Here is a 17,208-nt window from a genome sequence, read left to right as displayed (position 1 = left end):
CTCTCTATTACAGCGGATGCCGGGTCTGTATTCACATATGCAAAGCCAAGCGGCGAGATGCCGCTGGCCCTGCGTGCACGCTCATAAATGATGAGTCCAGTCTAGCTTTCACAATGCGAATACAGACCCGGCATCCGCTGTAATAGAGAGAGGCGGATGCCGGGTCTGTATTCGCATTGTGAAGGCTAGACTGGTCTATGAGCGTGCATGCAGGGCCAGCAGCATCTCGCCGTTGGCTTTGCATATGTAACCCCGCCCACCAATGACGCAACAAAGCAGGAAGACAGAAGATTTTACAGCAACGAAGACTGGTGAGTATGCGACGTGGGAATACCCCTTTAAACACTCATTTTTCAACAAAACTCAAATTTTATCTTTTTAATGTGTAGCTTGGATGTTTCCATTACAAAAATCAAAGAAAAACAAAAGAAAAAAGAAATTAAAACATTGATAATGGCCGAACATCGAGGGCTGGCTTCAACTGCTTGACGCACCCTTTCGATGTTTTCGGGGTCTGTACCGTTTGGTCACCTCCTCGTGCAGTTCCGGGTCTCAAAGAACTTGTTCGTTGAAAGTGATTCACCCACTTCATTATCGTGTCAAACTTCGGAACACGACCATGACGGCCAACGTTGAAATGATTCCGGAAACCTCTCTGTGTTTGAATGACAGAACGTCCCGTTTCAATAAAGGTTGTACACAAACACACAACGCTCTATCGACCATGTCTCCATTGCTACTGAAATGGCGGCTCCTGACGAGCAGATACCCCTACTCTTTATCCACCAAGGTTATCCCCACCTTGTGTGGTGCTCCGTTCAAATCATCCATAGTTCCCTGCCTAACCCTGTATCATTGTCCGTCCATGGACAATTGACCTGCAGGATCATGGAGGTTTGTGTTACGTGATAGGAAAAACCAAAATTTGTCAGCTGGGTGAAACAGGCAAACCTCACAGATATGTGTGAACCAAATCTTTCAAGTTTTGCCCAGCTGTAGTTTTTTATTTTTTTAAAAAATTTATGTTTAGTTTTAGACCACCTAGGGGTCTTGAACCCCAGGTTAGCTGATCACTAATACAATGCACTCCTATACATTGTAAAATGCCATATCAAATGTGCCAATTTATACACGTTACACCTGCCAGAACTATTAGGCCATGTCAAAGTTTTGGCCTAATAGAGTGCCGGTTAGTATATTACTGCATGTTGTTGGCATCGATGATCCACCTATATTTAGCAAATTGCTGCCGTCGATGGTTTGCCTACTCCGGCATTTCGGCAGCTGTTAAGCTGGCCTGCTGCTGAACTCGTTGCTGGTGCTGTGCCCTTGATTGTTCTGGAATCTCAGCAGCTCGCTGGGACGCCATATAATGGGTGTGTTGTTGGCATTGATGATCCGCCTCTCCGGCAGCTCTCAAACTGGCAGGCCACTGAACTGGTTCTTGCACTGTGTCTGGGATTATTCCGGCATCTCAGTAGCTCGATGGGACGACATATAATGGGCGTGTTTGTTGCTGTTGATGATCCCCCTCAGCTCCGCTTGACAAGAGCTCTGTGAATTCTGGCTTCCTTCATAGTTCTTGTTGTTTGCGACAAATTAGATTTTCTTTTTCCAGGCCTGTTAAAAATTGGCAAACTGCCAATGTGGATGAAAGGTGTTTGGCCATGTTTGTGAGCACTGGAGCAGATCAGATAATATGCAAAGGTGTCTATACACTGAGGGTTTGCGTGTGTTTACATAGAGAGATAGCCCTGGCTAAGATAAGGCTGCAGCTAAGAGCTGTTTAATATAGTATGTGAACATAAATTCATAACAGTCGTGAAGCCATGTCATTTACCAGGATAAAAAGTAGCCTATATTTTAATCGAGGTTACAATCTATCTGTGTGCCAAATTTCATTCAAATCCGTTCAGCCGTTTTTGCGTGATTGAGGAACAAACATCCAAACACACGAACACAAAATCTTTCACGTAGGATAGGATAGGATACTAGCAGGAGGACCCGGCTTTGCACGGGTATATTTGATTTTTCGTTTGTGTAGTGGCCCTATAAGAATTGCCCAGTTTAGCACTGGTGTATTTTGTATGTCATTTCTGTGTGTCTATAAGCGTCATGTGATCATGTGTATCTCAGTTTGGATATCAGTGAAAAACCTGCGATCGGTTGTTATGGACACTTGGAGAAAAGCTGTGTGTATGTGACCTTGTGTAACAGTATCATCTACAGCACTCTGCCACTTTAAAGCTGATCTACAGTAGTGAAGAAAAATGGCTGGGTTGTTATGGAAACCTGGAGTACAGCTGATGTGTGATACTGTGTGCTGAGCTGTGTATCTAATCCTCTGATGGTGCTGTGTTGTGTATTGTGTATCTAATCCTCTGATGTGTGATGGTGTGTGATGAACTGTGTATCTTATCCTCTGATGTGTGATACTGTGTACTGACCTGTGTATCTAATCCTCTGGTTTGTGTGATACTGTGTACTGAGCTGTGTATCTAATCCTCTGATGTGTGATGGTGTGTGCTGTGCTGTGTATCTAATCCTCCTACTTGTGATACTGTGTGCTGAGCTGTGTATCTAATCCTCTGATGTGTGATACTGTTTGCTGAGCTGTATATCTATTCCACCGACGTGTGATACTGTGTGCTGAGCTGTGTATCTAATACCATGATGTGTGATGTGTATGCTGAGCTGTGTATCTAATCCTCCAATGTGTGATACTGTGTGCTCAGCTGTGTATCTAATCGTCTGATGTATCTCAGTTTGGATATCAGTGTTGGATACACCTGGAGTAAATCTTTGTGCATGTGGACTGACGAAGTGTATGGTAGTTGGAATATGAGTGAAACACTTGCATGTTTGTATTGGCTAATGGGGGGTCATTGTTTTGGGAATACTGTATCACAAGAATGGTATGTCCGAGAGAGTTGAGGCCTTCCCGGACACCTGTTGTATCTGTGTGCCAAATTTGGTGAAGATCGGTCCAGTTGTTTGGTCACGCATAGAGAACAGACAGACAGACAGAAACTCAATTGTATATGAGATAAGAGATACGTCAGTGAGCACTAAAGTATAAAAAAAAATGGTGCAATTCAGATATTTTTCCAGTTCAGCCCCTTTAGAATTGTTCTCTGGCTTCTGAATACATAGTATGTAATATTAAATGGCGCCAATAGGAAGTGCAATTTATCCTGCAGAAAAGAATCCGCCATATGGCTACGTGAATGGAAAAGGATAAAGTTATGTCTTTTAGAAGAGAGGAGTAAAAACAGAACTGAAAATCCAATATGGCAGGAAAGAGATCATGTTACTCCGCCTCTTTTTTTAGTACTCTCCTAACCGTGTGTTTATACTGAACACTGAGACAGCTCTGTGTGTGCAGGCATACTGAAATAGATCAGCATACTGGAGGACTGCCAAGTACAAAGTCCTCCTCCTCCCTCCAGGGTGCAGCAGCCTGACTACATCCTGATCTACATTAACCCCTTCTGACCACGATACTACATAGATTTCTATATTTCGGTCTGTGGGCGAAGTTCAGAAAAATCCCCGTACAGTAGTGTTAAAGGAAATGATACCTTATGGTGTATAAACTGCAAGTCCCAGAACATGTAACAAGTAACTTACAGATGTGGCAAATGTTATCCTGTCACAAACATAAACCATACCGCAAAACAAAGTGTTATCTTGACTCTCAACGGGTTTTCAATGTCTTTTGTTGTCCTCTGAGATAGAGACTTAAGTCAAGTAGTGCTACTGTATATCTGTATATCTGTACGTCTCCTTAGTTTGGCAGAGTACGGGTGTGTTCAAATGGTGCGGTTAAAATCTTGTGAAAACAATACGCGGTTTTGCCATGGTTTTATAGGTAACGGGAATTTATTAACCCATTATTATTATTATTTATTTATTTATAAAGCAGCATTAAACCCATGTTGCTGTACATTATTATATTAATTCCAGGGTGCTGTACATTATTATATTAATACCATGGTGCTGTACATTATTATATTAGTTCCATGGTGCTGTACATTATTATATTAATTCCATGGTGCTGTACATTATAATATTAATTTCAGGGTGCTGTACATTATTATATTAATCCCATGTTGATGTACATTATTATATTAATTCCATGGTGCTGTACATTATTATATTAATACCATGGTGCTGTACATTATTATATTAATTCCATGGTGCTGTACATTATTATATTAATCCCATGGTGCTGTACATTATTATATTAATTCCAGGGTGCTGTACATTATTATATTAATCCCATGGTGCTGTACATTATTATATTAATTCCATGGTACTGTAAATTATTATATTCATTCCATGGTGTTGTACATTATTATATTAATCCCATGGTGCTGTACATTATTATATTAATTCCAGGGTGCTGTACATTATTATATTAATCCCATGGTGCTGTACATTATTATATTAATTCCATGGTACTGTAAATTATTATATTCATTCCATGGTGTTGTACATTATTATATTAATTCCATGGTGCTGTACATTATTATATTAATTCCATGGTACTGTACATTATTATATTCATTCCATGGTGTTGTACATTATTATATTAATCCCATGTTGATGTACATTATTATATTAATTCCATGGTGCTGTACATTATTATATTAATTCCATGGTGCTGTACATTATTATATTAATTCCATGGTGCTGTACATTATAATATTAATTTCAGGGTGCTGTACATTATTATATTAATCCCATGTTGATGTACATTATTATATTAATTCCATGGTGCTGTACATTATTATATTAATTCCATGGTGCTGTACATTATTATATTAATACCATGGTGCTGTACATTATTATATTAATTCCATGGTGCTGTACATTATTATATTAATCCCATGGTGCTGTACATTATTATATTAATTCCAGGGTGCTGTACATTATTATATTAATCCCATGGTGCTGTACATTATTATATTAATTCCATGGTGCTGTACATTATTATATTAATTCCATGGTGCTGTACATTATTATATTAATTCCATGGTACTGTACATTATTATATTCATTCCATGGTGTTGTACATTATTATATTAATCCCATGTTGATGTACATTATTATATTAATTCCATGGTGCTGTACATTATTATATTAATTCCATGGTGCTGTACATTATTATATTAATTCCATGGTGCTGGACATTATTATATTAATCCCATGTTGATGTACATTATTATATTAATTCCATGGTGCTGTACATTATTATATTATTTCCATGGTGCTGGACATTATTATATTAATTCCATGGTGCTGTACATTATTATATTAATTCCATGGTGCTGTACATTATTATATTATTTCCATGGTGCTGGACATTATTATATTAATTCCATGGTGCTGTACATTATTATATTAATTCCATGGTGCTGTACATTATTATATTAATTCCATGGTGCTGTACATTATTATATTATTTCCATGGTGCTGTACATTATTATATTAATTCCATGGTGCTGTACATTATTATATTATTTCCAGGGTGCTGTACATTATTATATTAATCCCATGTTGATGTACATTATTATATTAATTCCATGGTGCTGTACATTATTATATTATTTCCATGGTGCTGTACATTATTATATTAATTCCATGGTGCTGTACATTATTATATTAATTCCATGGTGCTGTACATTATTATATTATTTCCATGGTGCTGGACATTATTACATTATTTCCAGGGTGCTGTACATTATTATATTAATTCCAGGGTGCTGTACATTATTATATTAATTTCAGGGTGCTGTACATTATTATATTTTCATGATGCTTCAACCGCAACAAAATCTTCAACAAAAAAAGCTGCGTTTCCGCAATGTGGGGCCTCAGCCTTACAGGGATTTATCACCATACTGGTGTCTGTACAGTGTGAGATACTGACGTAGCCGCATTCACCTGCACTTCTGAAACTGGTTACACTGCTGCAGTGTGAAATCTGATCATGGGGGACAACAAAAAGTCATTGGAGAGATAGTCAGCAATGAGCGTTCATTCTTGTGTGCTTTCTTCTGTGTTTAGCTACGACACTGCAGCCATCCAACCAATTGCAGAAGTTGTGGTTAACTCTGCTACGTCTGTATTACTGGCATGTTGTCAAGGTTTTGTCCCTGCTCTGTTCCTCCCCGCCTACAGACAGCATGCAGAGGAAAGGTCATGTACAAACTTGCTCTACAGTATTTTCTTTGTGGTCATCTGACTACTTTACCTCCTTCTGCCATCTAGTGTTCATTTTGAGAACATAAAAAAGTAATACTGCCTCCTGGTGGTGCCATTTAGCATAGCTTTTGCATGTTTATCAGCTCAGAAACAGATGTAGAAGAGTTAGCTCAAATTTTTGCATTTGGTTAAACTGCTGATTTTATTTTATAAGCGAAACTCAACAAATAGAGTCAACTAAAATGACTGCCGCTTTATACTCTGGGTGGAGGCCCGGGGTGTGCCCGGACCAGTGGCGTAACTACCGCGGAGGCAGCTATCACATGGCCTGGGAGATTAGGGGTCCCGGTGACAACCGCTACCGCTGCATTTTTTTCTTTTTATTTAAGAGGCCATTACCAGACTGGAGTCCAGTCGGTAACGGGCCCTATTTACTTACCGATCCTGGCTGGGCCGGGATCGGTAAGTGACACTGTGGGCTCCGCAAAAACTATTATTATACTTGGGGGTCTTTGCAGACCCCCGAGTATAATGATCGGAGGCCTGGGAGAGGTAAGAAACATAAAAAACTGTGTTACTTACCTCTCCACGATCCGGGCAGGCTTCGGCCTAGTTGTCTGACGTCCCATGATCCCGGCCTGCGTCCCTGGTCATGTGATGTCCAACGTCATTGAAGAAGGACAGCAGCGGAGAAGACAGCTTAGGAGCCGGGGACAGGTAAGAAACAGTAGTTTTTTTTTTATGTTTTTATTCCCCCAGGTCTCCGATTATTATACTCTGGGGTCTGAAAAGACCCCAGAGTATAATAATTGTTTATGGGTGTCCACAGTGGGACATAATACTGTGTGCAGGGGCCACTATGGGACATAATACTGTGTGCAGGGGCCACTATGGGACATAATACTGTGTGCAGGGGTCACTATGGGGAATAATACTGTGTGCAGGGGACACTATGGGGCATAATACTGTGTGCAGGGGCCACTATGGGGCATAATACTGTGTACAGGGGCACTATGGGGCATAATACTGTGTGCAGGGGCCACTATGGGGCATAATACTGTGTGCAGGGGCCACTATGGGACATAATACTGTGTGCAGGGGCCACTATGGGGCATAACACTGTGTGCAGGGGCCACTATGGGGGATAATACTGTGTGCAGGGGGCACTATGGGGGATAATACTGTGTGCAGGGGCCACTATGGGGCATAATACTGTGTGCAGGGGCCACTATGGGGCATAATACTGTGTGCAGGGGCCACTATGGGACATAATACTGTGTGCAGGGGGCACTATGGGGCATAACACTGTGTGCAGGGGCCACTATGGGGGATAATACTGTGTGCAGGTACCACTATGGGGCATAACACTGTGTGCAGGGGCCACTATGGGGGATAATACTGTGTGCATGGGGCCACTAATGGACATAATACTGTGTGCAGGGGTCACTATGGGGCATAATACTGTGTGCAGGGGGCACTATGGGGCATAATACTGTGTACAGGGGCCACTATGGGACATAATACTGTGTGCAGCGGCCACTAAGGGACATAATACTGTGTGCAGGGGCCACTAAGGGACATAATACTGTCTGCAGGGGACACTATGGGGCATAATACTGTTTGCAGGGGCCACTATGGGGGATAATACTGTGTGCAGGGGCCACTATGGGGGATAATACTGTGTGCATGGGCCACTATGGGGGATAATACTGTGTGCAGGGACCACTATGGGACATAATACTGTGTGCAGGGGCCACTATGGGGAATAATACTGTGTGCAGGGACCACTATGGGGACATAATACTGTGTGTAGGGGCCACTAAGGGACATAATACTGAGTGCAGGGGCCACTAAGGGACATAATACTGAGTGCAGGGGCCACTAAGGGACATAATACTGTGTGCAGGGGCAACTAAGGGATGCAAAACCCCCCGCATTTTTAGGGTTAATGTAAAAAAAAATCCTGGGTGGGGACCCCCAGACCCCCCCAGTAAGTAGGGTCTCACCAAAGTCAATTACCAGGGCCCCACAAAGCCTGGATCCGCCACTGCTTTTCTGTGACATCATTGGCTTGGGTTCAGCACTGAGGCCTGTGATTATACATCAGTGGTGGCCTGAGCATGTTGATTGTAATGACATCGTGACACTCTGCGTACCCATGCGTCATCCTTCCCCCACCCCTCTTCCTGGACCTCCACCTATTGTATTCTGGGATCTGAAGAGAGTATAATAATATCACTTCTCACTTTGACATAACTTTGGCTGTGTTTGCCTTGAGACCTCAAAATTAGATAGATAGGTTCCTAGGAGTCCTGACAGTATTCTACACTATGTTTTATAGATAGGTTCCTAGGAGTCCTGACAGTGTCATACACTATGTTTTATAGATAGGTTCCTAGGAGCCCTGACAGTGTTATACACTATGTTTTATACATAGGTTCCTAGGAGTCCTGACAGTATTCTACACTATTTTTTATAGATAGGTTCCTAGGAGCCCTGACAGTGTTATACAGTATGTTTTATAGATTGGTTCCTAGGAGCCCTGACAGTGTTATACAGTATGTTTTATAGATAGGTTCCTAGGAGTCCTGACAGTGTCATACACTATGTATTATAGATAGGTTCCTAGGAGCCCTGACAGTGTCATACACTATGTTTTATAGATAGGTTCCTAGGAGTCCTGACAGTGTTCTACACTATGTTTTATATATAGGTTCCTAGGAGCCCTGACAGTGTTCTACACTATGTTTTATAGATAGGTTCCTAGGAGTCCTGACAGTGTCATACACTATGTATTATAGATAGGTTCCTAGGAGTCCTGACAGTGTCATACACTATGTTTTATAGATAGGTTCCTAGGAGCCCTGACAGTATTCTACACTATGTTTTATAGATAGGTTCCTAGGAGTCCTGACAGTGTCATACACTATGTTTTATAGATAGGTTCCTAGGAGCCCTGACAGTGTTATACACTATGTTTTATAGATAGGTTCCTAGGAGTCCTGACAGTGTCATACACTATGTATTATAGATAGGTTCCTAGGAGCCCTGACAGTGTTATACAGTATGTTTTATAGATTGGTTCCTAGGAGCCCTGACAGTATTCTACACTATGTTTTATAGATAGGTTCCTAGGAGTCCTGACAGTGTCATACACTATGTATTATAGATAGGTTCCTAGGAGCCCTGACAGTGTTATACACTATGTTTAATAGATAGGTTCCTAGGAGTCCTGAGAGTGTTCTACACTATGTTTTATAGATAGGTTCCTAGGAGCCCTGACAGTATTCTACACTATGTTTTATAGATAGGTTCCTAGGAGTCCTGACAGTGTTATACACTATGTTTTATAGATAGGTTCCTAGGAGTCCTGACAGTGTTCTACACTATGTTTTATATATAGGTTCCTAGGAGCCCTGACAGTATTCTACACTATGTTTTATAGATAGGTTCCTAGGAGTCCTGACAGTGTTATACACTATGTTTTATAGATAGGTTCCTAGGAGTCCTGACAGTGTTCTACACTATGTTTTATAGATAGGTTCCTAGGAGCCCTGACAGTGTTATACACTATGTTTTATAGATAGGTTCCTAGGAGTCCTTACAGTGTTCTACACTATGTTTTATAGGTAGGTTCCTAGGAGCCCTGACAGTGTTATACAGTATGTTTTATAGATTGGTTCCTAGGAGCCCTGACAGTATTCTACACTATTTTTTATAGATAGGTTCCTAGGAGTCCTGACAGTGTCATACACTATGTATTATAGATAGGTTCCTAGGAGTCCTGACAGTGTTATACACTATGTTTTATAGATAGGTTCCTAGGAGTCCTGAGAGTGTTCTACACTATGTTTTATAGATAGGTTCCTAGGAGCCCTGACAGTATTCTACACTATGTTTTATAGATAGGTTCCTAGGAGTCCTGACAGTGTCATACACTATGTATCATAGATAGGTTCCTAGGAGTCCTGACAGTGTTATACACTATGTTTTATAGATAGGTTCCTAGGAGTCCTGACAGTGTCATACACTATGTATTATAGATAGGTTCCTAGGAGCCCTGACAGTGTTATACACTATGTTTTATAGATAGGTTCCTAGGAGTCCTGACAGTGTTATACAATATGTTTTATATATAGGTTCCTAGGAGCCCTGACAGTGTTCTACACTATGTTTTATAGATAGGTTCCTAGGAGTCCTGACATTGTCATACACTATGCATTATAGATAGGTTCCTAGGAGCCCTGACAGTGTTATACACTATGTTTTATAGATAGGTTCCTAGGAGTCCTTACAGTGTTCTACACTATGTTTTATAGATAGGTTCCTAGGAGCTCTAAGAGTATTCTACACTATGTTTTATAGATAGATTCCTAGGAGTCCTGACAGTGTTATACACTATGTATTATAGATAGGTTCCTAGGAGCCCTGGCAGTGTTATACACTATGTTTTATAGATAGGTTCCTAGGAGTCCTGACAGTGTTCTACACTATGTATTATAGATAGGTTCCTAGGAGCCCTGGCAGTGTTATACACTATGTTTTATAGATAGGTTCCTAGGAGCCCTGACAGTGTTCTACACTATGTTTTATAGATAGGTTCCTAGGAGTCCTGACAGTGTTATACACTATGTTTTATAGATAGATTCCTAGGAGTCCTGACAGTGTTATACACTATGTTTTATAGATAGTGTTAGGAGTATTTAGGTTCTTTACTTTCTATTTTTCTTACCTGGAGAGTTTTTGGCTGCGCAGTGTCTGGGGTGGCGTCCTGGCGCTGCGGGGTTGTCCTGTCGTGAGTATTGGTGCACACCTTCTGACTTGCACGCGCGCACTGCTGGTAGGCAGCTTTATCTCCTGGTTGATTAGTCTGTCCTCCCATTTGCACCTGGGAGGAGTGGTCTCTACTCTGTATTTAAACCCATGCCTCCCATGGTTCTGTGCTGAGTGTCGCTTTTACAGTGCTAGGCCTTAGCAGGAGGAGTAGGTGGTCATCTGGGATAGAGGAAGTTCCGTGGTTGATTTTTGGGAGGTTTGGGTGAACGAGTTGGTTTGTGTGTTTTCCCTTCTGTGTTCACCAATCCTCCCTCTGTGTATAATTGACTGTGTGAGTGAATTGCCTTATCCTTTGATTTCTACTCAGTTTCCCTGTGTTTGTTTCCTAGTGTAAGGTTCCTTCCCATATTGGTTTGGGGGAATCCTTTCCCACATTTTTCCTGTGTGCTGCTTGTGTTGTTAGTCAGCGCACACCTTTGTCAGTCCCTGTCAGTAGCAGCTTCACTTGTTCGTTAGGGGTGACCCCCTTTAGTCTCCAGTCCCTAGAGATCTTATAGGGCATTCCTTCTCCCACTTCCCTCTAGGCCTACGGAATCAGTGAGAGAGGAGCTGTCGGGGTCAGGCTTAGCCTGAGTACAGCCGACCCACACCCGTGAGGCAGGGACCGGGATAGCTAGTGGGAGTAGTGCAGGGCGAGATTCCCTACTGCTATCCCTTAGCCCCGTTGCTGCTACCTGGACTGACATAACAGATAGGTTCCTAGGAGTCCTGACAGTGTTATACACTATGTTTTATAGATAGGTTCCTAGGAGCCCTAAAAGCCTTTTAATCTAATGTAAAGTGTGTTTTGTACCAAGCTTGTTCTCCCTGAGATGAATTGGGGACCTGAGCCACCAAACACAAAATGAATCGTGAGAGGTTGACCCATCTCTACACACCAATATATGTGTGTAGACATAGTAAGACAAAAGTCTCTAAAATTAAGGAGGTCAAATAGGAGAATAAAAGGAAAATGGAGAGGCAGGATATCTAGTACAGCAGACACGAATGTAGTAATGAAAGTGTCCAATATAATAAGTATAAAGTCACACAGACTACACTGTATAAGTGTGAATATAAAGGCAAGGATGTCCTGGATGTTGGCTATAGGATCCCAGTGAAGACTACATGTAGTGGTGCGCCACTAGGCAGAAGATATGTAGATGTACTGTGGCAGTCACCTCGTCTACATCACAGACAGGATTACAATAGAAGATAACACCACCATAGATAACACCACTGAGACACCCTTACAGCCACTACTTACAATAAATGATGTCACAGTTTATCTCCTCCTCCTCCTTGCATAGAACATGTCTAGAAAACTCTCCCATAGACTTCAACGAAACGGCCCCAGCCATGACTATGCTGTAAATTTGCATCACTAAATACTGTCAACAGAAAAGAGAAGAAGCTCAGGTAACATGTCCGTCTCCGTAATCATGTATAGATAAATAGAATAATCCCATATTTATGTACAGAAAATAAAATTAAAATAATCTACAATCATAAAATTAAAACATTAGAAAAAAATTATGAATTTCCCTATCTGATGTATATCTATAGCGCTCCCCCTAATGGTGAGTGTAGGAAGAGCACTATATTGGCAGTCTGAGAGGCGTAACATGGTTTTACCTCTTATTATTATAGGATAGATAGATAGATAGATAGATAGATAGATAGATAGATAGATAGATAGATAGATAGATAGGAGATAGATAGATAGATAGATAGATAGATAGATAGGAGATAGATAGATAGCTAGATAGGAGATAGATAGATAGATAGATAGATAGATAGATAGATAGATCGATAGATAGGAGATAGCTAGATAGCTAGATAGGAGATAGATAGATAGATAGATAGATAGATAGATAGATAGATAGATAGATAGATAGATAGAAGATAGATATAGATAGATAGGAGATAGATAGATAGATAGATAGATAGATAGATAGATAGATAGATAGGAGATAGATGGATAGATAGATAGATAGATAGAAGATAGATGGATAGATAGATAGATAGGAGATAGGAGATAGATAGATAGATAGATAGATAGATAGATAGGAGATAGATAGATAGGAGATAGATAGATAGCTTGATAGATAGGAGATAGATAGATAATAGATAGATAGATATGGTAGATAGATAGATAGATAGATAGATAGATAGATAGATAGAAGAGAGAGATAATAGATATATATGAGAGATAGATAGATAGATAGATAGATAGATAGATATGAGAGATAGATAGATAGGAGATAGATAGATAGATAGATAGATAGATAGATATGAGAGAGAGAGAGAGAGAGAGAGAGAGAGATAGATAGATAGATAGATAGATAGATATGATAGATAGATATGATAGATAGATAATAGATATATATATGAGAGATAGATAGATAGATAGATAGATAGATAGGAGATAGATAATAGATAGATAGATATGAGAGAGAGATAGATAGATAGGAGATAGATAGATAGATAGATAGATAGGGGGAAACGGACGTTGGTAGGACCTCCTGCTCTGGCAGATGGTCCATCGGTTACTCGACCCCACTCGGTCACCTTTTGGTCCTTGTGGGGAAGAGTTTGGTCAGGAACCTCCCTCCCCTTTAGGGGAAGGGTGCGTTTTTTGGCAAGCATCCTGGGCACGTTTTTTTTAGTGTGACACCCACACTTTTTTCGTGCACTTGGTGTTTTTGATTGGCACAGACGGAGACCTTCGAAAAAAAAAAAAAAATGTACATGGAGAGTCACCCCACTTGCACCCAACATCCATATTGACTACAATTAAAACCAGACACACCCTTCACCAGTGGCAGTTTTGGGTGTGGCTCCTATTCTACTCAATGGGATCTGCACACAATACTTTGGTTCCGGCGGTATACCTGGTATGTGGCTTCCATGGGCCACGTGAAAACCACATGGTCAAAAACGTCATCGCAAAATAATGTCAAATTCCGATTAACTTTTTCACCAAGTGTCGAAAAATGATTATACCCATATACCAAGTATCTACCCTTCTTATTAATGATCAGTGTGTGAGTGGCAGTGTTACAGGATTTTGCACTTATGTGACCCCGGATAGCATTGTGGTTGGCCCTCGGCCTGAATTCTGCTGGAGGGAATTGGAGGCCATAACCTTTAGCCTCACTACGTTGGCCTTTTTCATCAATTTTAAGAAAATTTGATCCCATTTTCTGTGATTTTTGCTACTACTACTTGCCCCAAGTAGCCACGCTAGAATGTCACTGGTCCGGCATATGTCCGTTAAGACGATGCTCCGAGCAGTATGATCCGGCCGGCCATGTATGTTCTTATAAAATCTGTATTGTAGGGGTCAGAGCTCAAATACTTCTCAGAATCCTTATTCAGCAGGTATTTTCAGGAATTTAGAAGCTCTCAAAATTTATTTTTTTGTGGTGCCAATTTCAGAGACTCTTTTCATTGATGTAAGGGCTCATTTTTTGCTTGATGGATTATTTTTCAATGGCAATATTTTTGCACCATAATAGATCAACCTATCATTGATAAAACATACACCAAATATAAGACACCAAGCCCTAACTTCTTTTTTTTATGGCGATGTAGCCGTATGTAGGCTTTTTTTTTTTTGCTGGATGAGTTGTATTTTTAATAGTCACAGTAAACACAGATGTGGAGCTGAAACAATGTGAGTGCAGGAACTTCCTAAGGGATGTCAGCTTCCTGTATAAAACCAAAAAATGTCCTGAAGCTTCTTAAGAATTATACAAAGGCAAACACTGTCAGATATTGGCTCCGAAGATATGCTCAGCTTGACACTCACATTGGAATAAAAAGAGAGGCTGGTATATACAAATGTGTATTTAACGGACTTTGGGTGCATTTCAGGGCGGAACGGGGTAGAGCCTACTGCAGCAACCCAGTGGACACTGCGAAATCATATACTGTGTGTTGTTACTGCATAGTGCTGTTTGTGTTACTGTATATATACACTCACCGGCCACTTTATTAGGTACACCTGTCCAACTGCTCGTTAACACTTAATTTCTAATCAGCCAATCACATGGCGGCAACTCCGTGCATTTAGGCATGTAGACATGGTCAAGACAATCTCCTGCAGTTCAAACCGAGCATCAGTATGGGGAAGAAAGGTGATTTGAGTGCCTTTGAACGTGGCATGGTTGTTGGTGCCAGAAGGGCTGGTCTGAGTATTTCAGAAACTGCTGATCTACTGGGATTTTCACGCACAACCATCTCGAGGGTTTACAGAGAATGGTCCGAAAAAGAAAAAAACATCCAGTGAGCGGCAGTTCTGTGGGCGGAAATGCGTTGTTGATGCCAGAGGTCAGAGGAGAATGGCCAGACTGGTTCGAGCTGATAGAAAGGCAACAGTGACTCAAATAGCCACCCGTTACAACCAAGGTAGCCAGAAGAGCATCTCTGAACGCACAGTACGTCCAACTTTGAGGCTACAGATGGGCTACAGCAGCAGAAGACCACACCGGGTGCCACTCCTTTCAGCTAAGAACAGGAAACTGAGGCTACAATTTGCACAAGCTCATCGAAATTGGACAATTGAAGATTGGAAAAACGTTGCCTGGTCTGATGAGTCTCGATTTCTGCTGCGACATTCGGATGGTAGGGTCAGAATTTGGCGTCAACAACATGAAAGCATGGATCCATCCTGCCTTGTATCGGTAACGGTTCAGGCTGGTGGTGGTGGTGTCATGGTGTGGGGAATATTTTCTTGGCACTCTTTGGGCCCCTTGGTACCAATTGAGCATCGTTGCAACGCCAAAGCCTACCTGAGTATTGTTGCTGACCATGTCCATCCCTTTATGACCACAATGTACCCAACATCTGATGGCTACTTTCAGCAGGATAATGCAATGCCATGTCATAAAGCTGGAATCATCTCAGACTGGTTTCTTGAACATGACAATGAGTTCACTGTACTCCAATGGCCTCCACAGTCACCAGATCTCAATCCAATAGAGGAGCATCTTTGGGATGTGGTGGAACGGGAGATTCGCATCATGGATGTGCAGCCGACAAATCTGCGGCAACTGTGTGATGCCATCATGTCAATATGGACCAAAATCTCTGAGGAATGCTTCCAGCACCTTGTTGAATCTATGCCACGAAGAATTGAGGCAGTTCTGAAGGCAAAAGGGGGTCCAACCCGTTACTAGCATGGTGTACCTAATAAAGTGGCCAGTGAGTGTAGTTTGCTTATAATATTGTCACCTTGAATGGTCTGATGCACTTTATAAAGAGGATTGAGCAATGGTCCATCCAGCAAGTTCTGGAGTGTGGGTGAAGACCCTGAGTCTACCTCCGGCTTCCATAATGGAAGGATGTGTGATCAGAGCTGGTAACAAGAACATGGAGAGGGAATAGAGAGCTGCCGAAATCCAAGAAAGACGTTTTGGAGTTAGAAAAGTGTCTTATTGTGGACTCTGAGGAGAAGTGTAAGTATCCAAGGCCTCAGAGCATTGACCCTTCCAAACCTTGAGATGGATATGGCATCCTGGAGAAACTGGAACCTGCTAAGCAGCAGATAGAGAGTAATTCAAGGTGCATGCTGCTGGGCTGTCTACCCTCCCAAGCTCACCCCATCATAGTGGATCTATTTTGTAAGAGCTGTACCCCCATTATCTTGTTGTGGGTTGCTTTACTGCACCATCTTGCCTGTAAAGTTATGTGTGATCTGATTCCTGCAACCCCAAGACTCCTGAGTCTCATTTCCTGCACCAACATCATGGACACTCCAACCTCCATCTGGAAGGCTGAAGAATATTAGGACTTACCTCGGGAAGTACTACCATCACTACCAGGAACACCCAGGCCCCCTTAGCTCTGCAACAGCCAAGGAGGTGAACTGGAGAAGTTGGTTGCATCATCTAGCCATGTTTCTATGGCTGCTGTCAAACTAGATTTCATGGACCATCCCCATTCTGCTTAAAATATCATTTGGATTTTTTGGATTTTGCAAAAAAAAATCTAAAAATTTTGCACCAAATGTCACTTGTGATTCCATTGTTGTCAGATACGGTGGTCAACGAAAAAGCAAAGTGATGGGCCTGATGTAAAATCTTCCATATACAGGATAAATCTTGCGCATTAGAATAAAATTGGCGAAAGAGTCTCGATAAATTCCACCCTTCGTGTTGCAATTCTTCGCTATTTTCT

The sequence above is a fragment of the Leptodactylus fuscus genome, chromosome 7, assembly GCF_031893055.1.
Source record: "Leptodactylus fuscus isolate aLepFus1 chromosome 7, aLepFus1.hap2, whole genome shotgun sequence".
NCBI lineage: Eukaryota > Metazoa > Chordata > Amphibia > Anura > Leptodactylidae > Leptodactylus > Leptodactylus fuscus.
The sequence above is the reverse complement of the archived record's forward strand: the minus strand, read 5'-3'. Positions refer to the sequence as shown.